Source organism: Varroa jacobsoni, unplaced genomic scaffold, assembly GCF_002532875.2.
Source record: "Varroa jacobsoni isolate VJ856 unplaced genomic scaffold, vjacob_1.0 scaffold_238, whole genome shotgun sequence".
Lineage (NCBI taxonomy): Eukaryota > Metazoa > Arthropoda > Arachnida > Mesostigmata > Varroidae > Varroa > Varroa jacobsoni.
In genome coordinates this window covers 317578-333620 of record NW_019213140.1, presented here as the reverse complement: position 1 = coordinate 333620, position 16043 = coordinate 317578, and the positions used below count along the sequence as shown (strand labels likewise).

Below are 16043 nucleotides of genomic sequence, written 5' to 3'. Positions count from 1 at the left end.
ATGTATTGTTCTCAGAGAGCAAAATGCGCCTACGGGTCTTTGTTACGCAGTTTTAATGATAAACAATATCATTGTGCCTAGCACACAATGTAAATTTCTATAGGAATCAGGCGTTCAATAGGAGCGCTCTGAAAATCTATCGGGATCAACTACAAGTAGTAACATTCATCATAAACATAAAAACTCTTCATGTGCTCTATAGCGGAATGGATCAGCATCATCGTCCGTCAATTCGATCAGCGAATGTTTCGCGCTTATAAGCGTTGATAAGAAAATATGCTTTCGCAACTTTCTATCTGTGACTCTATACTTATTGATCAGTAGATGTTTCTGTTCAGTTTACTCTGGTGGGCACATTTACTTTTGGAGGAAAGTACGATAGCCGAGTGTACTGGCTACGAGTCATATATCTACGATTTTTTTTCAATTTTTGTCTCTTCCAACGTTGTTATGTTAACCTCAACACACGTGGCTACAGAATGATCTAGTACGTCATATTTGAATAGATTATGCATGGCGGTGAAGTTCTCGCCGACAATCTTCCTCCGTAAGTGTACCAGACGTACCTTTTATGCGGCCGCTTTTTTTATTCAGATAAGGCAAACATTTCATTATTTCTCCAAAATCATCATTTGACAACACCAAATGTTTTCGTGTTCCACTGTGATTTCTCTATGAAGATTGCTGAGCCGTTCTACAGTCCTGCTTTCTCACTGTCAGTGAAGAAGTCTCGAATGGCTCTAACATCTTTCAGCCAACAACAAATAGCCAACGAGCATAATTTTACACGTTTATTATCTTCATATAGCTGTTCGGCTCAACCCAAAGTTTTGATGTGTCCAATGCGAGGAACAGCGAGTCCCTAGGAAATTCTTGAAAGGCTCATCGACGGGCTAAGTCGACTGAGTATTGATACTATCCTTAAAGGGCCGCTTGAAGATATATTAGAAAAAAAAACGCTCTATATTCTCACTTGAGAATCGTAACATGAGTTTTTACTGTCTCCTTGTCTTCGACTTACAGCAGCGATTGGATTAACTTGAGTTGAACCTTTGGTATTAGAACAGACAACAATCTGAAACAGAGATGACGACGTACCTCTGAGAGGCAAGAACAGTTCACAAAACTATCACACGGTTATATTTGTGGGGATCTTGTTGTTGCAGCTTCGATAGTATAAATAAAACAAGTTGGTTGTATCCTTCAGGAGTAGCTCAAACTATGTGGAAGGGTCGTACGATTTCCAGAAAAGTTTTACGTTCCATATTCAAGGAAGGTGTTTTATTGTAACTTCGCAATGACATATCTATGTATGTATTCAAGCTGGAACTTCTAACACCTTGCTTCTTCAGTCTCCTTCATTACAGGTAGCGGCCGATGCTAGTTATATTAACGTCTAGATAGCTAATAAATTTGTAAATATTCAACTTAATCGTGAGCAAAGCATTCGTGTAAGTTATACCGCTATCGTGACCCGAATTTCAAGAAACCGTTTGCGATTCCTGATAACTTACATCCGTCGGAACCTTACCTCTTGGTACTTCCTAAAATACGCAGATCAGAATGTTCCTAATACATTTAATTTTGAAGTTTAGAACTTAGTTAAATGTTAAGGTTCACCAAGTTCTGTTTATACGCACATAATGTTCGAGTAAACGATCGTACATGCATGCTTAGTATATTCACGTAACGACCAGCTTGCTGAAAAATAGTTGAGATTGATTTAATGAAATAATCGATACTATTAAGATTAAACTGATAATAAATGTCAGCTTTAGCGTCTGTCGTCTCTAGTTCTTTAATTGTTCTATTTAAACCGTAGCTTCAGGCGAGAAGAGTAGTACGCGGAAGCTGCCTCTTGGACGTTTCGAATGGGCATAATGCGGAAGTTGTCGCTTCCATGTGCCTCTCAGCGTCAACAGATTTAATCGACGCTTCTTTGATAGAATGCCATACCACCATAATGCTCGCGTACGTACATACAGTGAGAGACAAGGTTAGCACGCGTTAAGTTGGCACTGAATCAGCCATTAGTTAAAAATGAGTAGAATACTGTTTAGGCTATGTCGGCCTTTACAGCAATACGTGCGTCAGTGTGAAGAATAAAAAAAAAATTGTAATGTTACATATATATACACATGTTCAATTCTTCATATGTGTCGATTAGTCGTTGCAATCGATCTTGTCCCAATGCAGCTTCAACTACTAGGTTTGTATGTGTGGCTGGAACCGTTGACAACATCGTTGACACTTTGAAGACTAGGCCATGCAACAATTAGCTCTGTTCTGTTATATACGCCTAGAACAGGAGAATGCTCATCAATAACTTGTCATGTTTTGAAAATTGAATGAATGCAACGACACGAAAGAAATACTTAGCTCAGCTTCATGCCGCCTCTTTTTCTTGCCAAAAGAAAGATGGGATCCCAACACGAATCCATCTCCAATGAGAAGACGCTACCGTTCAAGGAAGCTACTGGTTATTGTCATACGAAACAGCGTTGCAGCTTGATCGAGGTCGGATACAATTGCAGGCGTTCGGAAAGCATTACCGGCGGCCGTCTCCGATCGATTTGACGATGAACGAGGGTACGATGTATAGAGAAACTAAACTCACCACCGAGATAGGCGATAAGCAGGCCAAGTCATGCCAGGCCAAGCTAGGCTAGAAGGCGCTAAAGTCACGACGACGAAGTAAATCGGTTTGTGGTCGTCTTCGTTTTTCTCGAACTTACTCCCGTTTACTGTTCGGTGGGACCCACGTTGCGACTCGGTAGTGTTATGAGATCATTTCACCTATCTCACTACCGCCATCTTTTTTTTACTATTCTCTCCTCATTTCTTGCTTCCGTGCCTTTTCGTGTGCCTTATTTTTTTTTTCTAAGAAACCTTCTTCCCCTTCATTTCACACTAGTGCTGCATTTTCACGTGTGTGAGGCTATGCCTGTTCTTCGTTCTTTCTTAGACGTTTCATCTCTGAGCCAAAGGGAAGTGCGTTTCGGAGTAGTGCCGTTGCCAGGCACGAGACACAATGTCGGTTGGTCAGTCCACTGGGCAAGCGGCTGTGGATGGCAAAGGCATCGCCCTCACAGAACGAAAAAGATGAAAAAGCAGAAGAACGAGAGTCATTTTGATCTCCAGAAGCAGCAGCCGGATGCAAGCGTACATATATACACTGTCAGAGAGACACACACACATGGACAAACAAACAAGCTCACCAGACAGGCGTCAGACCCGTTGCTATAGCTACCTAGCTTTCACCTCAGTTACCTTCATCCACCCACGCCGATCACCCTGACTTATATCTCAGAAGCCCCTTAAGGCTGAGTGAGGGCTCGCGCCCAGCACCACCGACCGTCGACGTGCCCCTCAGTATGACGGTGATGTCCGGCTGACGGTACTAGCAGTAGTAACAGCAGCAGTCGCAATGGTGAGTAGAGCCGAGTAGGACCAGAATATTGTGGCGTCTAGGCTAATCTCAAAAAACGTAGGTCCACTAACGACTGTTAAGGACAGTATAATTAATAGCAATTACTAAATGCTGATGATTTAGATGAATCTATGCTGGCTCACCATAGCGAGCTTCACGATTGAAATACATTGCGATGATGTTAATCTGAGCTTGAATACGGCTTTCGATGACCTCAACAGCCAATCGAGCTGTGAAAATTTGCAAAAAAAGGGCGGTCGGAGTCAGTCTAGTTAGTCAATGCAACAATTAAATTTGTGAATCCCCCTAGTGGCTATCACGTGTAACATTTTTACGGGACATTTACAAGTTCGTTACAACGTTATACTATTCAGGACTTCTACCGTAACAGACTAACTTTATATATAATATATTGACCGACATTGCATATGATTGCATTAAGAATTGGCATCGAAATTGCTTATATGTGGTATACGGGTATCCTGACACATTAAAATCAACTGTCGTCTGGTTCAACACTGATGTGCCATGTGCCATTCGAACTAATGAAACGGGTAGTTCGGTAATCTGATGGTGATCTAGTCATTACAATTGCGCAATGGTAAACGGGCCGTCTAACATCGGGGGCCAGGGTCGGCGCGGCCATTTTAGCACGAAGAACAGATACGTGGACGTGAATAACGTTACTGTAAAATCTCTTTTCTACGACGCTCTGCTTTGTGTTTGTCTAGAGAGACGGCGGGTTCCCTCGCAGAACCGCTGAGTCCATCATTTCCTTGGATCGGACCGCAGATCTCACAGCAAAAATATGCCGAAACGATTTTCGATCACGCTATGGGTACGCTTACGATGCTATTCAAAGTTAAAAAAAAAGAGACGATTGACGTCCATCGAGATACATATGTTTCAGATTCGCTCTTTTCGCCGGTTGCTTTGATAGAGTTCCATATTCTGTCAAATTCCTTGCTGAAATCCTGGACTCATCAACGGAAGTCATATTTTTCACGGGACTTGTCCTTAAATCGGTTATGACGTGAACGATTCTGCCAATCCAATTTAATCAGAATACGTATTACAATTATAGAAGCCAAAAAGACAGTTTTACTAGCGTTCTGACTCGAAGCTCTTGTCTAAGTGTCACGCTGATTGGATTACGGGTTTACAAGCTATCACCAACGGCCGGAAGTTAATGACGTAAGCGCGCGTCTGCTTGAAACAAAATGTCTTTCACAAAAGTCAGCGTGGATGGAAGCTGACAAACATTGTTCACTCAAATATTGGGTGATTCGTTGAGGATCAAGTGGTTTCTTGGTTAGATAAACGTGCAGTTTATTAGCCAACTGTTTCCTCCCAGTGTTTTCCTCAAGCTTTCATAAAATACCCGACATGCTCGACTAGCAAACTCGTCTCTGATTGTACCCGAAAAGCAGATCTCCGCAATAAACGTTCAATACAATTTCGAGAAAAGCCACTTTTTGGCCTAAAAAGCCACCTAACTACGCTACCTTTAAGGCTGAAACGCAGAACCTATTATATGAATCTGCGAAGACCCATTATTAAAACGATGCTTTCGTAATCAATTATTAAGTTGAAGGCAGATTCCAAATAGTAGATATCTCTAAAAAATAAAGAGTTCACTCAAGTGTACGGCACTGAACATATCTTATAGAACGTATTATGCAGTAATAGCAGATGCGCCCGTACGGACGTCAAACACGTAAATTGTCTAATTAAATGTCCATAATACGATGTAATATAAGAAGTGAAGTATTGCGCGGGTAACGACCTAAACGGTAGTCCTTAATTTAGCCAAACGATATAAATTGCCAAGCAGTTTATTAAGCGCAACGCCAGCGGTCTTAGCAATGAGGCTATAATGCCAGACCCCATCTTTTACCTTTTTTTCTCATTAGTGTTTTGCTCGCCATGTACACACTTAGACTGGACACATTTGGGTCAATTTAAGGTGTGCTAAATTTGAGAATGTGCTCGCGAGTAGACAGACTACTTGACGGAAATGGAAAGGGGCTATAGTGGGGTGGTGTAGTATAAAGGGGGGTGATGGAGATATAGGCTCAAAGAGGTAACCTGCGGCAACAATAAAAGCCGTCTATTCAAGTAATAGACCGTTCAATTTCCTTATTGTCGGGGGACAATTACAACACGAATTCGTGTAGCTAGCTAGTTGCGGAGGGTTGAAGACAGGCTGTACTGAGACCTACCTTATCACTTGCGCGATAGTACCATGGAGCGATCGAAGATGTCATCGACATTCTAAATCGAGCGGGTATACTGGCCAACGCATCCAGGCAAAGTACGCGAACGATAACGCGAACGACAGTAACACAAATAAAAGTAACAACAGAAAAGTCATACATTGGCCGGCTAGTTTTGCTGAAGCCACTTTCATCTACATAGCTTTTATCGACGAAGCAATGGTCACCAGTGCAGAGGCTGTCGTTTCTATGAAGTATAGCAAGCATAAAATCAGTAGGGCTAGGCAATGGAGGACTTGCCAGACCAGCAACCAAACACGTTGCCTGACCAATCTAGGGGTTAGCCTTTTGATGGAACCGAGTATACATCTGGTCAAACTGAACGCAGTTTACTACAACAGGGAAGGGGGGTGGCTTCTTTTTTAAAGCATCCACCCATAATGGCTTCACTGTATCCCGGTCGATCATTAAACAATCACACGATGCTATTGTTCTGCGTGATCCATCGTAGCCGAGCTCCAAGCAAAAGCTTAAACAGAGTGCGCAAAAAGGCCGTCTAATACAGGTCCTTGTACACAAAGTAAACGACCAAACGTCGTTGCTTCAGACCGAAACCCAGCTACAAGCGTTAAGCCTAAACGCGTTCTTTTCTTCTTCTAAATTTAACCCTTTGTATTTGTATTTCATTACAAATAATATGTGTATATAACTATCCTGTACTAACAACATTTCAGCGATTCTACTCATTACAAATCTGGACTAAATTACTAAAGCTGTCTTAACTAATTAATAATAATCATAAGCTAGCCAGTGTAGCAAAAGATGGAAAAGAAGTGTGGCAGGCAGGAAGATGCTAAGTAAAAGACCGCAGAGGATAACCAGTGATAAAGCGTTTTCCATATCTCTGTTTTAGACAGGTGACTGTCGGATCTTTTTTTAAGCACCACAAAGCTTCGCCGTTACGACAGTTCGGGGATGGAAAGTCACTCGTATGGGGTCGTGTAGCAGTTTCTGGTTTTGTCGAACATTGTAATATCGCGTAAAAACAAAGATGTTTATGTCGAATTAAACAATTTCGCTTTAAACTCGCCGCTGGGCTTCCCTTCGATTTCAATGAAGAGTGCAATGTGCAAGGACAACGCTCTACATGCGAAATCAGAACTGTCAGATAATCAAAAGTGTGTATATTTTTTTAGTTTTTCTGTTGTTATTGCATTTGTTACTACTCGTTTGTGTAACGTCGTATGTTACTACTGTTTTGTGTGAACTTTGTTCACACTGATGGTAGCGATTAATAACGATACTACTACGTAAACGCGATCGTGTCTGTATCCGCTTGTATCTTGGACGATGTTCATCGTCTGACGAAGGGAGCGAATACGATTTTTAGCCCTAGCGTTATCATTGCTGCTGCAACTTTGATGAATGAAGCCATCACTTACATATATACCGATTCTGTTAGCGTTGAGTGAGTTTGTGAGTCGGTCGATAAGTATTAGTGTTCAATGCAGAGGAACGTCGCGGTGACAATACGAACTAATCTGGTTGTGGCCGTGAGACAGCACAATATGGATCTCAGCTTAGAAGTCGAGATGATGTCGTCGGTACCGTCGCCGACGGCGTGTTACCTTAGCGACAAAGTGTCGTCGTTCGAAGAACAGCTTTTTCTTAGTTTGTCTGTTTACCTGCGGAATATATGGAACGTTGTGTCAATGCTGCACTGACCGTTAAACGACAGCTATTCAAATGCCTACTCGTGTGACGGTGACAATGTTCGAACTCAAGCTTAGCTTGTTCCGGTGTAGACATGTAGCTTTTTGGCGCGTTAATTACGCCGTTGTCTACGGTAATTTTTCGCGAACAAAATTCATTTATTTTTAGCATTTTGTAAAGGGGCGAAGACGGTTGTCGGAGCAATCCTTGCACCATACACACGAATTGCATTGTGCTGTGATTGAAGATCTGATCATGCGTTTTTCATCGAAAGCGGAACGTAGAACGGAACGTTTCTATAGGACATTTCATCGAGTACTACGCATCCTCAAACCTGACTGTTGCCGACGCAAAGAGTGAAGTATTCTTTCTATGCTCATATCTAATTTCTACAGGAATCTAACATTTCAACACAATTTCCATACAACTTCTGTAAACGTGGCGCAGCGTCACACCATAGAGGTAGAATAATGCAGATTTGCGCCGATGTCAGTTTTGCCACTTTGCCGACATTTCCTCGCTTTCTATAGAACATCCGGCCCGACAAAATAACTTTATGGAAGAAACTGGCTTTGGTGGTGTCTTCGGAGGCTGTTCTCTTGAGCAGGCGGAAACGTCGTGGGCCCCATGACGGCTTCACCCTGTCGTCGCCATCGATTGGCAAACAGCGACAGCGACAAACGGCAAACGTTCATTTGCATGGACATGCGAGCTGTTTGCATTTTCGATACATGTTCGAATCGGGCGACGAAAGGTCACATTTTGTATTCGCTGATCTGCACTCGCCTAGGCCGTAGGCGGCCGTTAGTAACGTTATGAATGTCAACGACCTCAGATGCTCCTGTGTCCAATACAAGATCGAGACTTTCGTAAGTGGATGATTATCGCGTACACCTTCTATTATCTAGTTAAGATAATAACAAGTGAAGATTGAAGATCGCTAATAAACACGCGAAGAGCACGGATTAAGACTTAATCTAGACATAGTAAGCAACCTCGTCACGCCAATTATTACTATTACGGTAAGATTTAGCATAGCCATACTTTCAACGAACGGTATTTAACCCACAATGGGTCTGCCGCCACTGGCGATGAGCATTTCGTTCGAGATAATTACAGTCGACCAAGCAATATGAAAATTATAGTACAATCGTCTATATTGTCACGTTGGCTGAATCGTTTAGTTCTTAAAACGAAAATTGCGCTGTCATCCTATGGGGCTTGATTAGTGTTCGATTGTCTAATGCCGGAGCAAAACAAGCTATTACAATAGCGGATAGCATTATACGTAGTCCTCGGAATCCTTATCGTTCAGCGAAACAGACTGCAGGCATTAAAAAGCAACCTACGCGATCGGGAGGGGGCGAATTCCTTGTATTCTTCTTCAACGAGCAAAAATAGATGAGCCGGCACGAAATATGCCAACTTAAAGCACAATGAAGGAAACAGAAAGACTGACTATCATGGTGGTCTCGATTAGAGTCGTCACATTGGCTCAGGCTAATCAGGCCTTCTGAGCTAACTGCAGAAAAATAGGTATCGCGTCTTCTGCATTTGACAGTGAAATGATAATCGCCCTGCTTAACCGAGCGGGCAGAGAAGCAAAATATAGGTTTGTCTTCATGAATATGTGATCCAATTTGCTTGAAGATCTATATATTGAGGGCTGGCTCTTTTTCGGTTGATACATAGACTTTGCTCTGCTTATTTATTGCTAAAGAACATAATCGACATCACGTAAACAATTCTATACTGATCACAGAATGCATCTAGTGTTGCTGTTCTAATCGGGAACTATGCAAGATACGTTTAATTAATCGTGTACGTATGAAGCGCTTTAACGTTGTCTGAAGTAGCCCTACGATACAGCCTCACTAAGATCCAAAAAGGCGGTACGAGATGCCTTCCTAGATCAGAGGCAATCTTTGCTGCACTCAGATTTCTTAACGAGATCAAAGAATAGTAAACAAATCTGTCCCAATTGCTTGATATTTTCAATCCTATCCGCTCGTTTCTACGCTTTATTATGTCTCGACGACTACATTGAGCCCCCGGAAGCACGCGTCACCATCGATCAAGATGTAATGCTTTCATCGGATAGGAACAACAAGTGCTCTGATAGGAGACGAGTCGGCGTTGTGAAACTTGCGAGCTGACAGGCCCACAAGCCTGACCTGCTGCAGCTCTTTCTAACAATCTCGAAAAAAAACTGAACCTTAGACTTGGGAGCGGCATAGAACGGAGAGAGCTACACAGTCTGCGAATCTATTATAGACTCGCTTTCGTATTGAGCACGCAATCTGTGCCTAAGTTGCAATGTCAATTCGATCTGCCACCGCCACCGCTGCCGCTGCCGTGAGCTGCGTGGATAGGCCGAAAGGGGAGGGGCGCAAAAACCGATTCAGCATTACCGACAAACCAAAAACAGGCCTCACTACTCAACACAACGATCGGACCAAGAGACTGCCGCTGGCAGCCATATGTGAAAATGTGACCAGGCCGTAAGTTTAGTTTCGAACCAAGCGCGCTCTATTCGCTGAGCTAGCCTGTCGACCCGTTTGCTTTACGATCTTCCACACACACACGTTTATGATCCCACACACACACAGACACACATATACACACACACACACACACACACACACAAGCACAGAGAGGAAGGACGCAAAAACAAGAACGCGATTGGGTTATAGCAAGGCGCCAATAATCGCTGCTTTTAGCTGCAATAAAGCGATTTATTATTTTTATAATTTCTTCAAGTTCACTGTCTTTCTAGCCGAATATATTGCGCATCGTAGGGCGATGCGGAGAATTTAATACGAGCATTGACGATACGTGTTTGTTTGACCTTGCTAGCTCAATCGGCCGTCTGTTTACATATTTAGTGATGTGCGATTCTTTTGCAAGGAACTTCAGTGTATGACTGTTTCGTCGAATCTGCGATGTTATCCCAATTTCCATCATAATGTTTACGATTAAATTTATATTGATGAATTGACTTATCCATCTTACTCTGTTGAATACGTCAATTTCAGGTAATGAATAGAGATAGTGGCACGCTTAAAGCGACATAATGACAGCCCTAAGGTGCGACCATGTCCCACGGAACATGCCCAATGTCAAACTGCTGTTCACTCTCGTTTACATAAGAAGGTTGTGCGGTGCTAGTAGTTAACACACGGCAAGCAGATGGACGTTTAGAAAACATTATTATTATTATTGCACTGTATAATTTTATTGTTGCTCGGCTGTTTGTCTGCACGTACATTTCTACGTAATTTACTCGAAAAACTTACGTTTTTCGTCTTTACAATGCTATGCATTTAAATTCTATTCCACACGACAGTAAGAGTAAGGGTTTATTATTCGCAGAATAAGTGGAAATCGACGCTTTTCGAGAGTTTCCGCTAAAAAGAGCAGGCTAAAAAAACAAAACTTATTTGCTCCGCACATATCCGGTTAGCCTAAGTTTTTTGGTATACTTCTAAACATGTAAGTATGTATACTTAAACGTGTCCGTGTCACAGTTTATTCTTGCTTTTCTTCATTCGCTAACATTGAATTCAATTTGCGTCTGTCTTTGCTGCCGCCTTTTATGCACGGATTCTACGTATACCGGCACGTGGCATATGCCCTGTACGTTGGAATTGTATGCAAATATAATATCACTCTACGAATTTGCTTTCTCCCACTTCTCCACTGTTATTCCTCGTCCTGGCCTAAAATCCTCGAAAGCAAAGAGGACTTGTGTCTGAGGGTTACGTGGAGGGAGGAACACGCTTACTCTTAAAACCTACCTCTAGTCCGTTTTGCTTTTCTCTCTCTAAACGGTAAAGTGACGAGCCAGTTTCTTTAGATACGGAGACTCTTCCTGGCCATCTTTCGATTACGCGCTCGGCAATAGCGGTGCAGGCGACGGAAATAAGTCGAGCTCCGCTCCATTCCGTCACAGGAGACCTCCTCTTAGATCAACCTGCGCTGTAGTTTAGCTTTTTGTTTGTTCTACTATTGTGATGAGTTGCATATTTTCAAAAACCTTGATACATGTCTTTGATTTTCTGAGAAGTTCTTATGGTTCTCGATTTGCATCTCTGGTATCGAATCGAAATAGCACGGCCACTAACATAGGCCAATTGTTGCTTTCGTTGTGACCTACAGGGCTAAGTGTGCATTTGCGACGACGGGCGGTGAAGGGGGCCCTGTTACGATGTGAACGAATATTGCTACTTTATAAAGATTTGCCCGCCCAAACCGATCGAGTATACGTGTTTGTGTGTCATGTCATGTAGAACAGCCAATGGCGTACTATTGCTTACTAAACTCTGTTGGGAAGACGAGTTAACCGTGAAAAAAGGAAGCGGATACAGAAATGGCCTGCACTTGGAACACACTTCCGGCATAGGTATTAATTGATATTTCCTATTTTCATGTTGTTTGAATTCCGATATTGTAGCTAGTTAACATTCGACAGAACCCTGTCCCTTCGGTTCCCCCCTGTCCGTTCTGTTCTTCTAGACTCTTGTTTAGATGCAAGACATAACTGAGAGTTTTTTTTTTTTCTTTTTTCATATAGTTCAGCTTTTTCACAGCAAACGTTAGAAATCAATAACTGTTTATTACTCTTTGTTAGCCACTTAATAATAGTATGTACAAAAGGCCAATAAATTTAGTTGGAGCAATCAATCGTATCGTTGTCCTATTAATATCTAGACAACAGCTCAGCTCAGCGTTTCAAGCGCTCCTGTATACCGGTTCTTTCTGGAATATAATAGTAGAATATTTAAATCTGCTTAGAGAGCATGGGCTCGGAGCTAATGGTTCTTATACACAAACGGTTTTCGGGTCTGGAGGCAAAGAGACAAGATGGCGCTCAATAAAAATCAAAATGAATTTCACGACTTTAAAACTTGCTTCACTTCCGAGATCATGATACTTCATTCATTTACTGCTGCACAGTCACTACGGAATTATTGCCAAGACACATTACTTCATTGGGCATAATACATGAATCCCTATTGCTCGATCCGAGCTTTGTATCGACAAGCCTTCATGCTTGTTTTTTTTCCTACTCCTCTGCCCTTGCTAAACGTGCTAGGCCGACGCGTCGCGCGACCTAGTCGTTCTTCTAGCGCTGCTGTACAATAAACAAATATTAAGTCAAGTCTGCAGCTTCCTATTCCCAAAACGATTTCACAGTAGCCTATCCACCTTCGGCCCACTATAGGACTACAAACATGGTGGCCCATGTCCTCTATGGAATCAGCGCCGCCTTAGCTTCGGAACAGAACCTAGGTTTTGTTGCTTCAATACAGATTGTTGCTTCTCGGAAAGCCATTGATTTTTAGTCACAACTCAACAAATCCACCGCCTCCCTATCAATGCACACGTTAGCGGTGCGGGACCTGTCGCCCAGTTCTGCAGCTTGAACACTAAAAAATAGAAAAATAAAACTGAAAAGAAAAATACTCAACTGATAAATTACCCGTAATTTCATGGTCGTTGCCAATGGCACAAACATAGGCGAAATCAGCCTCTCATGTGAACCCATATGTCCATGACAAAAGTCCAACCTGTCCAGCCCTTCAAAATTCACCCCACTTGAACCTTCAGAAAGGCATCGTTGGACTGACCTGAATTAACCTGGTTGTTTTAAATAATCGTTTGGAATAAATAATTACAGGGAATTGCTCTCAGTTTCTCTAGCCTTACTCACAACCAGCTCGTTCAAATTGGACGTCAAAAAAAAAAAAAAAGAAAAGAGAGACTAAACTGAATGGAACTGATTGGGTTGGAGCGTTGACTTGCGTCGCTCGTCTCATTATTACAGCTAGTATAATATGTAATTTGTATCCCATCGTTTTAAGTTATCGAAGAGGAAGCGTTGTTAACTACCGGCATGGGTTATTGGAGGGTTGCATATGCGATTGATTCACCTTTTACTTATACGACGCTTGTAGCAACAAAGTTAGCTCCTCCAACGCGTCTGTTAAGGGCAGTACGTCACGCTGAGAGAATTGTGTCGACCGCGTCATTTTTGTGCATGGTCTGTGGGGCTGAGCCTCTCCATAATCAGCGTAATTTTGGCTCATAGGAGCGATTTCGACGACGCTCTTTCATGCATTTCGATGTTATTGATGCATTAAAGCAGACCTGTGGCATCAAATACGGTCCAATAGCAGAAAATAATAGATAGATCAGTTTCAGGCTCACATTACCAAATCTCGCCAGGCCATTGGCGATCAGCTGTAAGATTTCGGATGTATGCTTTTGTGACCTGTTCAATCGATTCGCTGGAACCGATGAGTTATCAATCACCGAAACTAGGACAGAGCCGTATTCTAGTGATTGGCTTACCTACACGCACAATAGTAAAAGGCAGATATGTCAATAAGTGAAAAAAGACAAAGAAAAAGAAATAAAGGCAGCACGGGACAACGCCGGCCGTGGCGCAGGTCTACGACCGGCCATCATCGTCGCCATTACCAATAGGCTGTACCAATACGAAGACGATTCTGTGTTAATAACTATAAAAATAAGTTGCACGCCATCGATCTTAGTTCAAGAAGTACAACAAGTACGAAGAGCTATATCCCGAGCCTATAAATTTCATAGAAATTTTGTAAGATTTCGTAGAAGGTATGATCGATCTGTTTTATGTCACTTAGACTGATAGACATATATTAACATACACCTTTATATCAAGATCAGCGTTTAGAGCATGATTTAGTAAAGCAGCACGAGAGTTAATATTCATAGATTGGAACATTCTGTGAGATTGAACGTGTACTGCCCAGATAGATGCCCTCGGTTCGAAAACGTGCAGTGCATAGGACGTTTGTTGGATAAACTGTAACGTTAGTGCTTTTCGGGAAGTTGGCATCCCAGTGATGAACTATAGTATCGCAAGACGTGGGCGTTCGATTGCGTTGGTAAAATATCTTCTCGTGCCTCGAATGTCGTTATACCGCTAAATGATCACTATACATTTAGAATAGACCAGGGACAATGAATGTTTTTCCTTTTTTTTCTTCCAATTTCGTCCGAACGCACGACGCCTAAGTTGGCCAAACGTGATCATTAAGAAACTCTACAAACCAACAGCGGCAGCAAAACGTTTAAGCTACGAATTGTGCCAAATCGATTATCGTCTTTGTCGTTGTTACTAAAATTCTACTACGGAAAAATCAAAAGCTTCGACAAGTGTAGCAGATACGGTTACGGGCGGTCACTGTGTACAAACGTTAATAGAAACCGGTAAAACAGAACCCTTTCTAACGCCTTATTTTCCTCAGCAGTCCAATAAATGAAACGAATTATAACTTTAAGGGATAAGTTACCGCCGCATGTCCGTCATGCGGTTGTAGGTGTTTGAGAAACGTGTATCCTCAAGAGCTCACCTTTAACTTTTCCACTCTCACTCTCCCACGAGCGTGATATGTTACGATCCTCAGATGTAGCCAACAACTGCTACTGCCCTTGACTACACTCTCTCATCTAAATAAATCCAGATATGATGGAGCTTCAACACAAAATTATCCGTTTTATCCGATCAATATCAGTTTAACTCTTTTTTCGTTGATATTATAATTTGTATCACCGCACACACATAAATAAGTTATCCAAATTCACTCGAAGCAAGTCATTGGACACCATTCAAGTTTTTTCGCTCATTTTTTAGTCCACACTATCAAACCGGGCCCTGAACTACGCCGGCCAAACACTCGAATAATCTGCCGATTGTTGCTCTTGTGCAATAATGGTCTATCCTTTGGTCCGCGATTCGAATCGAAGTTCGCGCACTTTCGATGAAGAGCGGCGTATTCCCACCTTCAGGTCTCGATGGCAACTGACCTAAGCGAGAAGATCGGCTGCACGTCGCCAGAGGGTCGCCCTCTCTCACGAACATCCCTCTCCACACAGGAGAGCATCATCCTAGAGGTAAGCCCACGATCCGTCAGTTGGGCTCATACCGTTCCGCAGACAGGAGCTAGTGTATAGACATAGCACAGCGAACTACGAGATCCGGCCATTGTTAATCCTAAATCAACGGATTTATTTACGCTTAGCAGAAACGTGCTTTGATTAACTGGATTCATTATACGAGTCTAAGTCCACGTACAAAGAACGTCATCTAGGATAAACAGTTCCGTGTAAAACTTTAACTGAAACTGCTATGTCTTGCACAGGTCAGACACTGTAGCTTCGGTGCTACGCACACATAACTCGGTTAAGTTTTTTCTTCCTTTTGTGAAAAGCACACAATAGCACTAGCGGAGCTCAGTCCTACATCGAACCTTGAATTGACGGTCTACCTCTATACATTTATATAGACATCGCATGTATCTTTAATTGCGATTGATAAAAAGATCTATTAATCAGGAACCACGCACGACAATTCTGATACCTTCGAATCAGAACCCTGTTAATTCTATTAACTATTTCTCGAGCAACGTCCCTGGAACGCTTTATACTTGAAACTAAAACGGGATAGCCGTTCGAGCACTGCATTGACAAACTGCATAAATTTCTTTTTACTATGATATTTCGGGTTAGAATAAGATTTTAGCCTACGCGTATTTTGGCAGACGACGACGCTGGCCGGCCTTTTTTAGAAGAATTTAATGGAATCTGATGCTGGACACCATTGTCAAAAGTGCGTGATGTTGAACGTATGCAACTTTGTT

The 16043-nt window shown here is 42.3% G+C and overlaps 1 protein-coding gene across 2 annotated transcripts in view; it reads right to left on the bottom strand.

The window, feature by feature from the left end:
• LOC111273936 (discoidin domain-containing receptor 2) overlaps window positions 1-15201 on the bottom strand; it is a 64912-nt gene extending 49711 nt beyond the window's left edge. For both annotated transcript variants that reach the window (XM_086967467.1, XM_022855966.2), the window contains exon 1: window positions 14757-15201. The gene's annotated coding sequence lies outside the window, so the exon portion shown is untranslated. The remainder of the gene's footprint in view (window positions 1-14756) is intronic.
• Window positions 15202-16043: the final 842 nt, after the last annotated feature.